Raw genomic sequence first — 13795 nt, forward strand, 5'->3', positions numbered from 1 at the left:
GGGCAAAGGGGACATATTTCCCTCCAAAATAGTGATGCCCCCTCAAAAAAACACTGTTTCAGTCTGAAATTATCATGTTTCTTCAACGAATTTATAATAATTAACATAAATTACTGTGATTGAAATGAAATTATGTGTGAATTATATAATTTTAAGGTACACATTCATTTTCCAGGGGGGGGCCGTGGACCCCCTTGCCCCCCCTTCCGGACGCCCATGTATATATACTTATTTATTTATATATTTATACTGTGTATAATGAGTGAGTGTGTTTTGAGATTGAAATTTGTACACCCCTCAATGAAAAACGTTCCTGAGCCACTGCTAAACTACGATACTGAGTGTTTAAAACTAAATGTTTATAGAGCTATGAGCCCCACCAACAAACCCTCCATTTGGGCACGCCACTGTTCATACATACACACAAACACACACACACACACACATATGTGTGTGTGTGTGTGTGTGTGTGTGTGTGTGTGTGTGTGTATGGAATTCATGCAATAAGAGTATGTTTGTAAACGGTTCTGTATTCTTGTACCAAAGAAAACGAAACATTCTGGTATAAATTACCAAAAAATAAACTAATTTCAGTTCAAGTAGGCTAGGACCGAATCTCCGTAGCGGGGTGGTTACCACAGCGCGGTACGACGCCAGGGGTCCTGAGTTCGAATACCGGTGTGGTGATTATTTTTCTTTGTGAGTGTCCCTTCATCAATTTCATAATATCAGCACTCAACATCATTTTCGCGATTACCCAAAAGTGGCAGAAGAGTGACGTAAAATAATCTAATATCAAGCAAGAAATCTCAAATAGGCCTAGGAAAAGAAGAGATAATAACCCGCGACTCTACAGCCCTCGAAGGGCCTTTGTACCTCCCGACTGCCAGTCTCCCTCCCAGAATTCTACCTAGAGGTGTAGAGATCTTCAACTGGTAATGGAGTGACGTGTGGTCAGCAAGTCGAACCCTCAGCCGTTATAAGAGATTTTCCAGACCGAGCTATGCTACTCACTCGTAGCTTCCCAATTTCCTCACGATAGTGGGTTGCCACCGGACCTATACACAGACCGAGAACCCAGAGACTGAACCCAGGTGTACTCCAACCCATGCCGTCCCGCAGTCGGAGCCCAAAGTACAGCACCTTAGACCGCACGGCTACGGAAGAGGATAATGGTTAATATATAAACCGTAATAAATTACTTATGTGCTTTTAATTATGAATTTCAAATTTAAGCCTCTAAATTGGATCAAGCAACATGGTTAAAATACAGGTGACTTGCGTAGATTTCGACCACCAATTCATCCGAAACTACGCTCTATGTTATACTGTTCGTTTTAAATGGGAAAGTTGCATCTGGATTATGTCCTATAAGTTAGCCCTCGGGCAACAACTTGTGCTCTGGAGAAAGCGGAAATTGGAGAGAACATAACGGTTCTGCCAACAAAGGAACAGACTGGTGCAGCAAAATTCCAATGTTGCCACATACAGTTGTAAACAATTATGTGGTCACTCAGTGTAGATGTGGAGATGCATAAATCGGCGATAATCTTCGTCTCCAAAGATACCCACCAACCTCCGTGATGAAGTGATTAGTACAGCGCGTTACGACGCCAGGGGTCCTGGGTTCGATCCCGGCCTGGACAACAGGCATGTAAGAGATTCTTACGTATCTACTGTAGCATGCATACCTTCCAAAGAAGTTGCGAATCCATTTTCGATTTGGAGACACAACATTAAGGAAATGTTTCCGTGGTCTTAGTTTTCCTTTTTTAAAAAAACTGAATCCAATAGAAAGGTTTTGATGGGGAAACAAGGCATTGTACTGCACGTGAAATGCTTGAAAGATATTCACGAGTGACGAAGGACTGGAATAGCTGTGAGCTTTTTAGATTAAACACATACGTGAACATCATACGGTGCCAAAAGCAAGGCAATGTTCCAAAGACGTTGTAGAAAAAAATGAAAAGGTAGGAGTAAATTATTCGTACCCTAAGTGAAAAAAATACATCGTATGTACGCATTGATGATGCAAAAGGGGTGGGCGGATGTTTTAACCAAATTACTTCGGTTACATAAGGGGAGAGAGAGAGAAGAAAATAGGGAGAAGAGGACCTAGTAGCACTGCATATACAGTAAACATAGCTGTAATATGTTAGGTTAGAAATACTCTTGGTTATAAGGCATTGTAATCACATTTATTTGGAATAGCAAGAAATTATTGTGGTTGCAAACCCTACTTCTGAGGAACGGAGTATCATTATGAGGGTTGTCACTGCCCTCGCGGTCAAGTCGAATCATTTCTTCCCAGAGATCAAGTTATTGCGCGAGACCTTGCAATTTTCGTTTCTTAATTTACTAAATTGTATCTCAGATTAAGGTTAATAGAATATGAACTTCGTTTAGGCCAAAGACAGAAATGTTTGCCCACAACCTTATAATGCTTTGACCGGTTTCGCTCAAACGCAGTACAAAGTGCTCCCTGCAGGCATGAAACAGCTGTAAAACATTTCAGCTACGAAATTTGGGGCACTTATCCTAGCACAATTTAAGAAACTTTCTCTTCACTCCTTCCCTAAACTACGGAAGACGGATACGTCTTCTTCAGCAAGGATGTTCGTTTTCATCATCATACCAATAGCAGATGGCGGTACCCCATCAAGTAGTTCTGCTTTCATTCTCTCCCGTGGAAAGATGAATGGAGGAGGAATGAAACTTCCTGATGCGCTCATACAACATACAGCAGTGATGGTTTGTCCACTTACAAACTTTCTTAAACGATCCTTTGCCTTCACACTTATCACCTTCGGAGGTTTCGAGTGACACCAGATTCATGCAATCGGGAACATTAGTACAAAACAAATTTTTTGTGGTACATTTCGGTACAAAACGAGTTCTATTCGATGGCACTATCAGAACCTCAATTTTCGAATATTGAAAATACCATTTCACTGGAACCCGGTATTTTGGTATACAATTTCTGGTATAAGGATTTTGGTACAAAACGAAATTTTTGTGGTATATTTCGGTACAAAACGAGTAAATTTCGATGATATCATAAAAACGTCAAAATTCGATTGTCGGGGTTTTATCGTTTCACTGGAACCCGGTATTTTGGTATACGGTATCTGGTATAAGGATTTTGGTACAAAACGAAATTTTTGTAGTACATTTCGGTACAAGACGAGTACAATTCGTGTATGTATTTTATTTCGAGTTTCGTTGCTGTCGGGTTTCAGTGAAATGATCCCAATGTTCTTGTTTATCAGTACAGTTCTGTTCCTTTTAGGGTGCAGTGTAATTGTTCTCTCATTTTAGTGCGTGTGTGCGCGAGTTTGTGTGTTAGTCTTTTCTGTGAAATTCCTGTGTGTGTTTGTGTGTGTGTGTACTAATAAGATTGTGAGACTATTGAAATGCCAGCCGAATAGTTCATTAGAACAAATAATTTTTATTTTAAGTGCAAACCGAATCATGTCGATATGTTTGTGGGAAATTTTTACACAGAAAATCCCTTGCATTGCAACTTCACGTAGAAAAGCAGTTAGGCAACTTGTTCTGAGATTAAGAGAAACAAACAAACAAGAATTACGGAAGAGGGACTTTTGCGTTTCAATCAAAATTTCATCAAAGGATGCCGGAAATGTATGAATGCAGTTAGCCACCAATTCGAACAATTCTTATAGCACAGGTTAGTGTTCGTTATACAATATAAATATAATTGTCTGCATGCTAAAGATATGTGCGTAAAAGTGAGCGGGACATCACAGGTCGAAAATGCCGGCATCCGCGCCATGTCACGCCGTCTGCAGTCACGCGCTATCTTTGCCCAGAATCAAAATGAACGCACTGTAATAGTGCCTCGTTTTTATTTATTAGTAAGTGAGACTGGAGCACATTCGAACATCCTCAATTTCCCGGCAAAGCGAAGAAATTGTACAGAGATGACAGCTGTGGTAGTATATGGCAGCACTGTACATGCCCTGCCCGGTAGTCGAACCATGACAATCTTGTCACAGAAGTGTCTAGATACGAATCCTGTCCATGGCAAAGGTGTTCATGTGTTTGTCTCCACATTTATTTAGTCCGATCAGAATTCATCATCACAATCACGATTTACTTTATTGTGTATAAAAATGAAGTTAAATACAAAATGTACATGTACATCAACTAACTTTTATATCAATCCTATAAATATACGCTCACGCCAAATCATTTCTATTAATACCGCGAGAAAATTATTCTTCAATTTTGAGTCAATACCAGCCATTAAACAACATTAATGTGTTGCTTATTAATCGTATCTTCCCATATAAATAAAGAATAATGGATCTTAATTGATTACATGTAATTAATGAACAATGTTCTGTATCTGCTTAGTAGCTTCAGTAGTGCCTTAGTTTGTTGTTAATAATTTAACAGTAACGCCCCCAGAAAAAGTAGCTGGGGGCGACTGAGTGGTAAATTGGTTGTACAGTGGGATCCATAAGTATTACCAAGCAAATTGCTAATCACTACGTTTACTCTCTTTGTTTTATGCAAATGAGAGCTTCAAGAACTGACACAAACCACCAAACAAGCTGCTTACAACCTCTGAACCAGTATACGTACAAATACAGTCCTTAAGAATACGTAGGGTGAAGATATAAACCAACGAAAATAGTCATGGACAATTTTCTGAGCAATACTTATGGATCTCACTGTACAGAATTTCTAAAATGACTATAGATTATTGTATGCGGTAATAATAATAGCCATTTCTTTTTCTAAAAATTGGACAGCCGATGGACTTTTAGCCGACGCCAACGACAGTTCCTCTACTTTAGAAAAGCCTCAATGATATTCCAAATTTTGATAAATTGCATCTGTCTAGAATTCCTTCTAGAGAATTCAAGTGAATCTGCGAGTGGTTTGTTTCGCTGTTGTTGAGTTTTTCGCAATAGTCTCGTGACCTATTAAACTATTGCGAATATCTAGACAACATGAAAGCAAACCACACAAATATTCAAATGAATGTTCTAGAATAAATTCTAAGCATATTTCATCTTTCAGATTTTGGAATATTCTAGTGGACGTGGTGCAACCTGTAATTTATCCAAAGAGATTTTATAGAGCTAGTAATGTTGTGGTTATTATTATAAACCGGCTCCTGAGATAGACATTGAAAGAGATTACAAAAATATCAAATCGATGTAAATGAAAGTAGAGGGTGTGCAAATAGGCGTGGGTTATCTCTCGGATAAACACACTTCATTGCACTTACTACTGGTCCTTCTTCATAATTCCCTACCATAGTTCCCGATATTCCTAGCAAATATTTGCTTCCTACGCTTAATTGAAAAGGCCATCTACTGGACCGAGATAAAAGGAAAGCGGCATTTTGTGTGTAGGCTTCTGGGCGTGGGTGAACGCCATCCTCAGTGGACACTGACATTTTCTCCCAAGGGCAACAAGATATGAAAACTAAATTAATGGAATACACTTCCCCGAAAGCCTTTTTTAACTTTGTTGCAGTCACTAAATGTAGTTGAAAATCAAGTATAGTAGTGCATGTCATTATAATTTATGATCTCGTTGTGTTGATTTAATGTAATCTCACGTTGAAAACCTTGACAGTAATCCATTTCATGTAAAAGTGATATGTTGTGTACAAGTTCATAAGTTACCGTGCAAGATATAAAGATATTTATATCTCTAAAGCTACATATGCAGAAGAAAACAGTCTTATTTGGTAAATTATAAAAGTTGCAGACATGCAAATGTCATGGTATCTATGTCGTGCATACATCACGCGATCTATTCATTTGCGTGCCTTCCCCTGCATGTGCAGTATATAGCTATATATTACAATTAACGTTAGTGGGCGGGCGTGTTCTATAGGAGTTGCAACACTAGCACAACAAAAAAATTCTTGGAACACCCCCGAGCGTTTTCGAAATCATTCTTGGGTAATTCTGGGAGGGCGCAAGCTGAAAGAGGCTGACTTTTACTGAAGTTCTAATTCTAATCTAAGATCTAGATAGTGTGTGTGTGTGTGTATGTGTGTGTGTGTGTGTGTGTGTGTGTGTTAAACTTTTGCTTCTGATAGGGGGATGCCAGGGGAAGTCATCCATTGCTTGATGTGTATGTTCTTACACAGGAGTAATAATAATAATAATAATAATGGTTGTTTATTTTAAAGTGCTGAGAACAGTTACAAAAAGAAACCTTATACAGCACTATGTCACAAAGCGCAATATACAAAAGAATTAACTCATAATGGTTTTTACAGTAAATCTCATCTTATACCTAAAGATAATATTGTAAGGGAAGTCGTAGTTAAAATCATCAATTAATATTTTTATAAATTCACCACCATTTTTAAAATTTACTGATAATAATGATTTTTTTCTTGTTTTGTATTTTGGAACGTTATATACTATTGTATTTATAAAGTATTTGCTATCAATCCTATTTAACAATATGTTTGTATCAAAAAATTAATTTTATATTTCCTTCTTGAGCTCAAGGTTGGTAAATTAAGTATCTCCAACCACTCCATATAATTTAGTGATATATAATTTTTCTTCATTTTCATACAAAGTAAGCTAATAAATAATAATAATAATAATAATAATTAGGACTGAGCTGATACCACTTTTAACCGATACCGATGCCGATACTCTTACCGATTCCCATCGATACCGATTCTTCAAAATTGTAACAATTAAAGTTGTAAACAATAAAGATGATTAGACCCTAATATTAGTTGCTGAGTATTCTACTCCAGTTATCAGCATCAATTTGCCAGAGATTTGTTTCAAATATTCAAAGATTATCAGAATGTTAAAAATCCCTCATATGTAATCAAAGAACACGGTTTTTCACAAAATATTAGTGAAAAATAAATGGACAGGTATATTACTTCCTCCCCGATGGCGTAGTGGTACCATCGTCACCTTGCAATCCCGGGTTCGAAAACAGGGGTCTCACTTATTATCCGAGCCTCAAACAATTTCCCCGCCCTCAGCCTTCTGACTAAGTGCGAAATGCTCTCGTTGTCAGGTTATCATAAATTCACTGCAATTTTTCGGGACTTGACCAAAAATGTATGCTAAGGGAACTAAACCTAACAAATCTAACCTAACAACGAATGCATTTAGGCTAACAGTGAAAGCATTTCGGCTGACGTCAGAACGCGATATGCGAGGAAGACTTCGGACTTATGTGACAAGTGAGACCCCATCAAAACAGTGGTTCGGATCCTACTTTCAACTTTAGATTCAGTTCCGATTAGTCCATCTGTACATAAAGTGGATTTAACACAAAAAACTCAACACACATATTCGTCACTTTCTTATTCTACAATTGCTTAAAATAAATTGACATTTGTAGGTACGCGCACACACACACACACACACACACACACACACACACATATATACCAGTGTTGAGTAGGCTATAGTCTCGTCTGTGATGCATGATTTTTAGGGGACGCCCAGTTGTCGTTTGGGCCCAACCCTATAAGGGGCCCAATGTATAACCTTCAACACGATTTCATTTTGTAACAAAATATTATATATGGGATGAAAATTTCATAAATCATTTGAGTACTTTGTGGGAAATTACGCAGGATGCTGTCCTGAAATAGACGTTTTACTCTATCTCAGAATTTATTTTTTCCAAATACACAGTTACGGAAAATGCATTGTATAGTGTGATTATGTGCGAGAATAGAGGGAGAAGCGTGGTAATACTGTAGTCCTCGGGTTCTTGAGTGAGTCATTCCAACGAAAAATAGGTATTACACACGAATGTAAGCTTCCATTGTCAGTGTCTGTTCTTGATGTATCGGTTACTTCACCTTGTGAACTTCTGAGGCTTATAAATTTGGAATGTTTTGGCTATCACTTACATTCTAAAGAGACAAAAGAAAGGAATGAGAAAACGAGTTGATAGTCTTTGTGTTCAGTATATAGCTGTAAATTATTGGGGGTGGATGTTGTTGAGCTCAGGGTTGGGAAAGGAGAACGAAGAAAAGAAAAACTAGAACACTGATTATTTGAAGAAGAAATCCAAACATGTAATTAATAACTTGGTTTACAAACTCTTATATAAAACGTAATTGGCTTATTAGACACATTAATCGACAACCTATTAATTAAACTTTATTATAATCATTATTACTACATGTATTGTAAAGCATTGGCTCGGACCCATTCCGAAATATAGTTCTATATACGTGCCTGGGATGTGGATATGACTACAATAAAAAAGAGGCTGTCTTTGTCCCGAGCTTCAAACGGCATTAAAGTGGCGTAATCCTGTCCCTATCTCAGAGAACTAAAATACTTTGTGTAAAAACTAATATGATAACAATTTGGTGGAACATAGAACATCATTAATTATCTAAATTGAACTAATTATTGAACTAGGACGGTAAAATGAATATCGAAACATACACAGTGTATATCAGTTTCTAATTTATTATATTATCCTCATTAGTAAGTTCGTAAAGAATCTATAAGCGATATGCTATAGATATTCCATGTTCCGATCAGTACCCATGGTGGATAGTTATTTGAGAACACCAGATCTTTTGACGCTGTATTCTTATTGGAAGGCTGAAAGTACTGTAGTTTACGCTTGGCATCGCCTCAATAACTAATGATTTACGAAGTACGATGACCCAAACGCGTCTTAACTCTGTGGCACTGTGTTAAGTACATAAGGAAAAACTGGATAATATTGGCACTAAAGGGACCACGAAATATTTCATTGAATGTTGTTTATCTTCGTAAAAGTCGAGTAGAAGTTGAAAATATTCTGTTTTGCAATATGCCACAGGATTAGTAATTTATACCTGTAAACATATGTGTGTTATTTCATACTGCATTACTGTGACTAGTGTTTTATACAATGCGTAACCAACTTTAAAAAGTACGTTTGTGTGTATATGTGTGAGCGTGTGTGAAGATATTCAACTGCCATAGAGGATTGTGCGAAAAAATACAGTATATAAACAGAATATGATAATCAAATTCTTAATTAAAAGTTACATATAAAGTATGATTTTCTTTGTCCAGTTCATCAAGTTTGATGTACCTTGATATGTATATTTTTGTTGTCAGAGCTAGTAATTGTAATTACAATTTCTCAAAGGTTAACTCAAGTGTGTATAAACTTAGGTCTCTATCATTGATTAAAAGAACTTATTCGAACAGTCACTTGTTTCTCAGTTTCACCATTATTGTGCAAAAGAACATTCGAACGACCATATCGCTAAATTTAACAAAATTAAGAAGAGGTTAATGTATATTTAGTTGTTCAGCTTTGAACGTTGAACACTTAGATGTCTTGTCAAAATCAATATTTTACTATTTCCGCTCAAGCACGTATCCAGGAATTCCTTTCGGGGGGGGGGTGAACACCATTTTTAAAGGGGTATAGATAGAACCTCACAATTGTATGTTTAAGGCAAGTGGTGACAATTGGGTGCCAAAACGGGGGGGGGGGGGTAAGGAAAGTTTACTTTCTGTTGATAGACAAGGTTTAGCATTAAGAGGCCATAGTGTGGTGTGGAGGCAAAAAATGGGGAGCAACTATTCCCTAAATCGTCGCCACTGTTTAAGTCTGTCATTTTAATCAGAACGTGAAATCAAAACGCTTTCTACAACTCAACTCCTCTGTTTCCATGCATTAACGGAACCATCTCAGTATGTGTGTTTGTCCATTTCTTCTCATGAGGCATCAAAACATCTATATGCCATAAGTGTTTTTACGAAGCTGTTACACATGCACGGGATGCACAATCCACCCGACAACACGAGATTCAAACTGGGGAGTAAGGGGTGACCTTCCACGTAGTACACCCAAATGTCAACCTCACTTCCACGTTAGTACTCCCTGGACTGAAGACTAACGAGGCTCTGGCGACTGGCCCCACGGTCAGTATAATTTTGTTCGTATTGTCCTGTTTTTTTGTCCTTATGTGTGCTGAGTGCCCCTTTACAGCCTCAGCTTTTAACGAAAGTCAGAACATTTTAATATTTTATGATTTTAGTTGCAACGCTAGAGTTGTTGTTTGTAACGATAAGGGGCTGGACCCCGTATAATGTGACGGGTGCAAAATAGCCTTAGTGCTGACGCATCCACAATTTTAAATTCAAATTCAAATTCAAATTCAAACTGTGGGTTGCGAACTGGACGCTGACAGTTCTCGAATATTTCACTCTGATTCGAGCCTAAACACCATTAATGTGTCTTGTCCTCCCATGTTTGGAGCTCTTATAAAATTTGAAACCCACTATTCATATTCAGGTCTAAGCACTCGCAATTGTTCAAAATTGTATGTTGAGTGTGTGTCAAACCAGTAGGCTTAAAGAAAAGTTTCTTTTTTTTTTTTTGCTTTTTTTATGTCATGAAATTCTTGGACTGCATACACGAAATTTGGTCCTGGTACAACTAAATCATCACTCAAGACTTTGATTTTCAGTTGATCTGTGCAGCTTATTTATTTTTAAATAAACCGCTCTAATACCTGGTACTGCTGAAATATTCAATTTAAAGAGAGAGAGAGAGAGAGAGAGAGAGAGAGAGAGAGAGACCTTCGATCTCTTCGGCTTTCGACCCGAACTACTCGTAGCACTCCACTGAGTCTCCAGAAGTTCCGCTGTCGTCAATGTCTTCAGCTTTGGGCCCGAACTGGAACTAGTAGAAGAGTTTGTTACTTTATGGTATTTAGTCCTTTTCATTTTCGAATCACTAGATCTTATAAAGCAACCAATCGACACTGACTGATCACTAATCGACTGTATGAATTGTCACACTTACCTCTGAAGTCTCATTAACCGATTCTGTTGTACAGATCAACCGGTCAATTGAAGTCGCGTATTTATATCCTCATTATATTCTAGAACGATTCGTAAATATTGCCAGTAGCTCGACTCCTTCTCTTATTCAAGAATGTTCCTACTCGCGTCTTCCACAGATTAAAAATCACAACGAATCGCCCTACGTGTGGCTCTACCTTTGTTGTGCGGTTTCCAAATGCTAACAAATCTCTACATAGTACTCAAGTTCGCTGCGACAACATCCGAAAGCGCAAGAAAAGTTTACTGCAATATTATGAACAACAGGGTTAAATAACATTCTGTCTTGCCTTGAAAAGTATGTCTCTACTTAAATTATCGTCACATTATTCAAGAAGACAACAACCTAATTTTATGTAGTGTAAACTTAAAAATAAATGGTGGGGCGGGGCTCGAGCCACCTGATCCCCACCTTGGATACACGCTCTTAACAATAACAGGGTTATAGAGCATTCTCCGTCTTGCCTCGATAATTATTTCTCTCCTTAAATTAACGTCAAATTATTTTATTTCACACCATAAGAAACAAAAAATCTAATTTTGTCTAGTGTAAACCGAAAACTTACGGGGGGGCTCGAGCCCCCTAAGTCCCCCCTTGGATACGTGCTTGTTTCCGCCTGATTTCCAACTCTTTTTTCTGTTGAAATGAGCTTAGAACAGGCTTTCCCACTTTACTTGTCCCCAAGTTGAATTTACTTCCTGAAACTTCCTGTACAAAAAATGCAATTTTTAAAATAAGCCTTATAGTTTCAAAAAAATGTAACTAACACTTTATGGGGAAGTTCTTAGTTTCTGAAAAATATATTAAAAAATTCGAAAGCGAAAGCCATTCGTATACTCTTCTGAAGCAGATTTATCGTCCAATCGGTTACTTCTTTAGAAATGTGTGTCTCCAACACAAAAGAGCATTAGGGGTAGCCTGCCGAAAAAATGTTCTTAAATTAAACTTGAACTTATTTTTAACTCATTTTAATTAGTTTTCACGTCCTTAAAAAGTCTCTCCATATTACAGATCAAGTAAACTAACTAGCATAGTGGGATCCATGAATATTACCGTGCAAATTGTCCATGACTATTTTCATTAATTTTTCTCTTACACCCTGTGTGTTTTTAAGCGGTGGATTTTTATGTATACTGGTGCAGAAGTTGTCAACAGCTTGTCTTGAATTCTCTTTTAACTCTTGAAGCTCTTTTGGGTCAAATAAAGTGTAAGAACATGGTGATGGACAATTTGCACGGTAATACTCATGGATTCCACTGTACCATAATGCCCCCCAATGCTGGTCTCAGCTCCCCTTGTAGCCCCCTAGATTTTTGTAGGTTCGACCGAAAACTTAAAAAGTAGAATTTACGTTTTCCATTCTAAAACTTCCATTGAGGCAAGTACAATAATCAACTGCATTTTCTAGTTCGGCTAGATCACAAAGAAATTTTATTACGATGTGTTCTAAAATGAAGAGGAGGGGGGAGCAGCTGGAGATATATACCTGGATAACAGTGGTAACTGATAATTTGATACTAAGTAATTGGCCAGCATGAGTCGCCAATATCTCTACAAAATCTTCTGCCTGTCTGGTAGGTGAACTCATTCAGTGACTTGAAGATTATTCTTTGATTGTTGGTATTACAGCTAAATGTGTACAATTATTAGCTTCTATAAATACATATCACTATACTTCGGAATAGGTCTAACAGTGTGACAAATTAATTTGTATAAGAAACACGACGTTCAAAATAGAAGCATTCTGTTTGTTTTTTTCTGTTTGTTTGTTCCCAGAGGCGCTACCACGAATTTTTGTCTGGGGGGCTACGGATCTGAACTTGACGACACTGAGAAAAGGAGGCATTGCGAGCGAAGCGAACAAGAAAATTTAACGAAATGTATTTTTATTTCATAAAATTTGACATTGAGGGTGGCAATTGCTCCTCCTCTGTACCCCTAGTGCAGGTGCCCTTGGCCGTCAACGTTTGTCCCCCAAGTACTAACTTCCGTCGAAGATTGTGGGGCAATGCCCCCCTGCCCCCATGTGCTTGCGCCACTGTTGTTCCTCAATTGATTACCGACAATGACATGTTCTCTCATTGATTTCATTATTACTCTGTATATCTATCCTTATCGTTGCAAATATTCGAGAAGGAGAAATACGATGTTAAAGAATGAAAAAGTACACAAATTCTAATTCTTAAATGCTAAGAATTGGAAGAATTAAAATTGGGCTCCCAGCACCGATAGTCTAGCGATAAAACTGCTGCCTCCATATCAAGGAGTCCCGGGTTCGATCTCCGGTGGAGGTAATATTCCATTAAGTGGTTCGGATTCCGGTAGAAGCTGTAGCTCTTGTGCCGATTAGCCTCTGTGTACATAGTGGTCCTTAATAAAAATCCAATCAACTAATCAGTGCAATACGGTGCACGCTTGGGCTTTTTTTGGCTCGCACTCCTAGTCCTACATGTTAATTAATTATAATTAGTGAGGTTAGAAACTAATTTCTGCAGTGCCGTCATAGTGGCCAAACTTGATTCTGTGCAGGAGAAACACATCTACATCTAAAACTATTGATCCAATTCTGATCAGTATTTATGCATAATATATTCTGAAATAATATTATAATCTTCACTAATCAAAATGCCCAGTTCAAGAGTTGCAAATACTTCTATGTCAATGCATTTGTCTGCTAGTAGAGGTAAATTTGTAGTGCAAATGCGCTTGTTCCTTGAGAGTGGCACCTCCTAAGTGGGGGGTATTTCTCGCATCGTCCCCACATTTAACCCCAAGTTCTGAATTTCAGTCGTTGAACAAGAAAACAAGATATTTCGTCATGGCAGAGAAAATGGTATGATTAACACATTTTCTATTCAAGGGTGGTATTGTTTATTTGATGCCTACTTTACTAAGTTAATGTCGCTTTTCTGAAGCACGAAAAGCTACAATCTTTCATGGCTGATTG

Source organism: Lepisma saccharinum, chromosome 25, assembly GCF_977018435.1.
Source record: "Lepisma saccharinum chromosome 25, izLepSacc3.1, whole genome shotgun sequence".
Lineage (NCBI taxonomy): Eukaryota > Metazoa > Arthropoda > Insecta > Zygentoma > Lepismatidae > Lepisma > Lepisma saccharinum.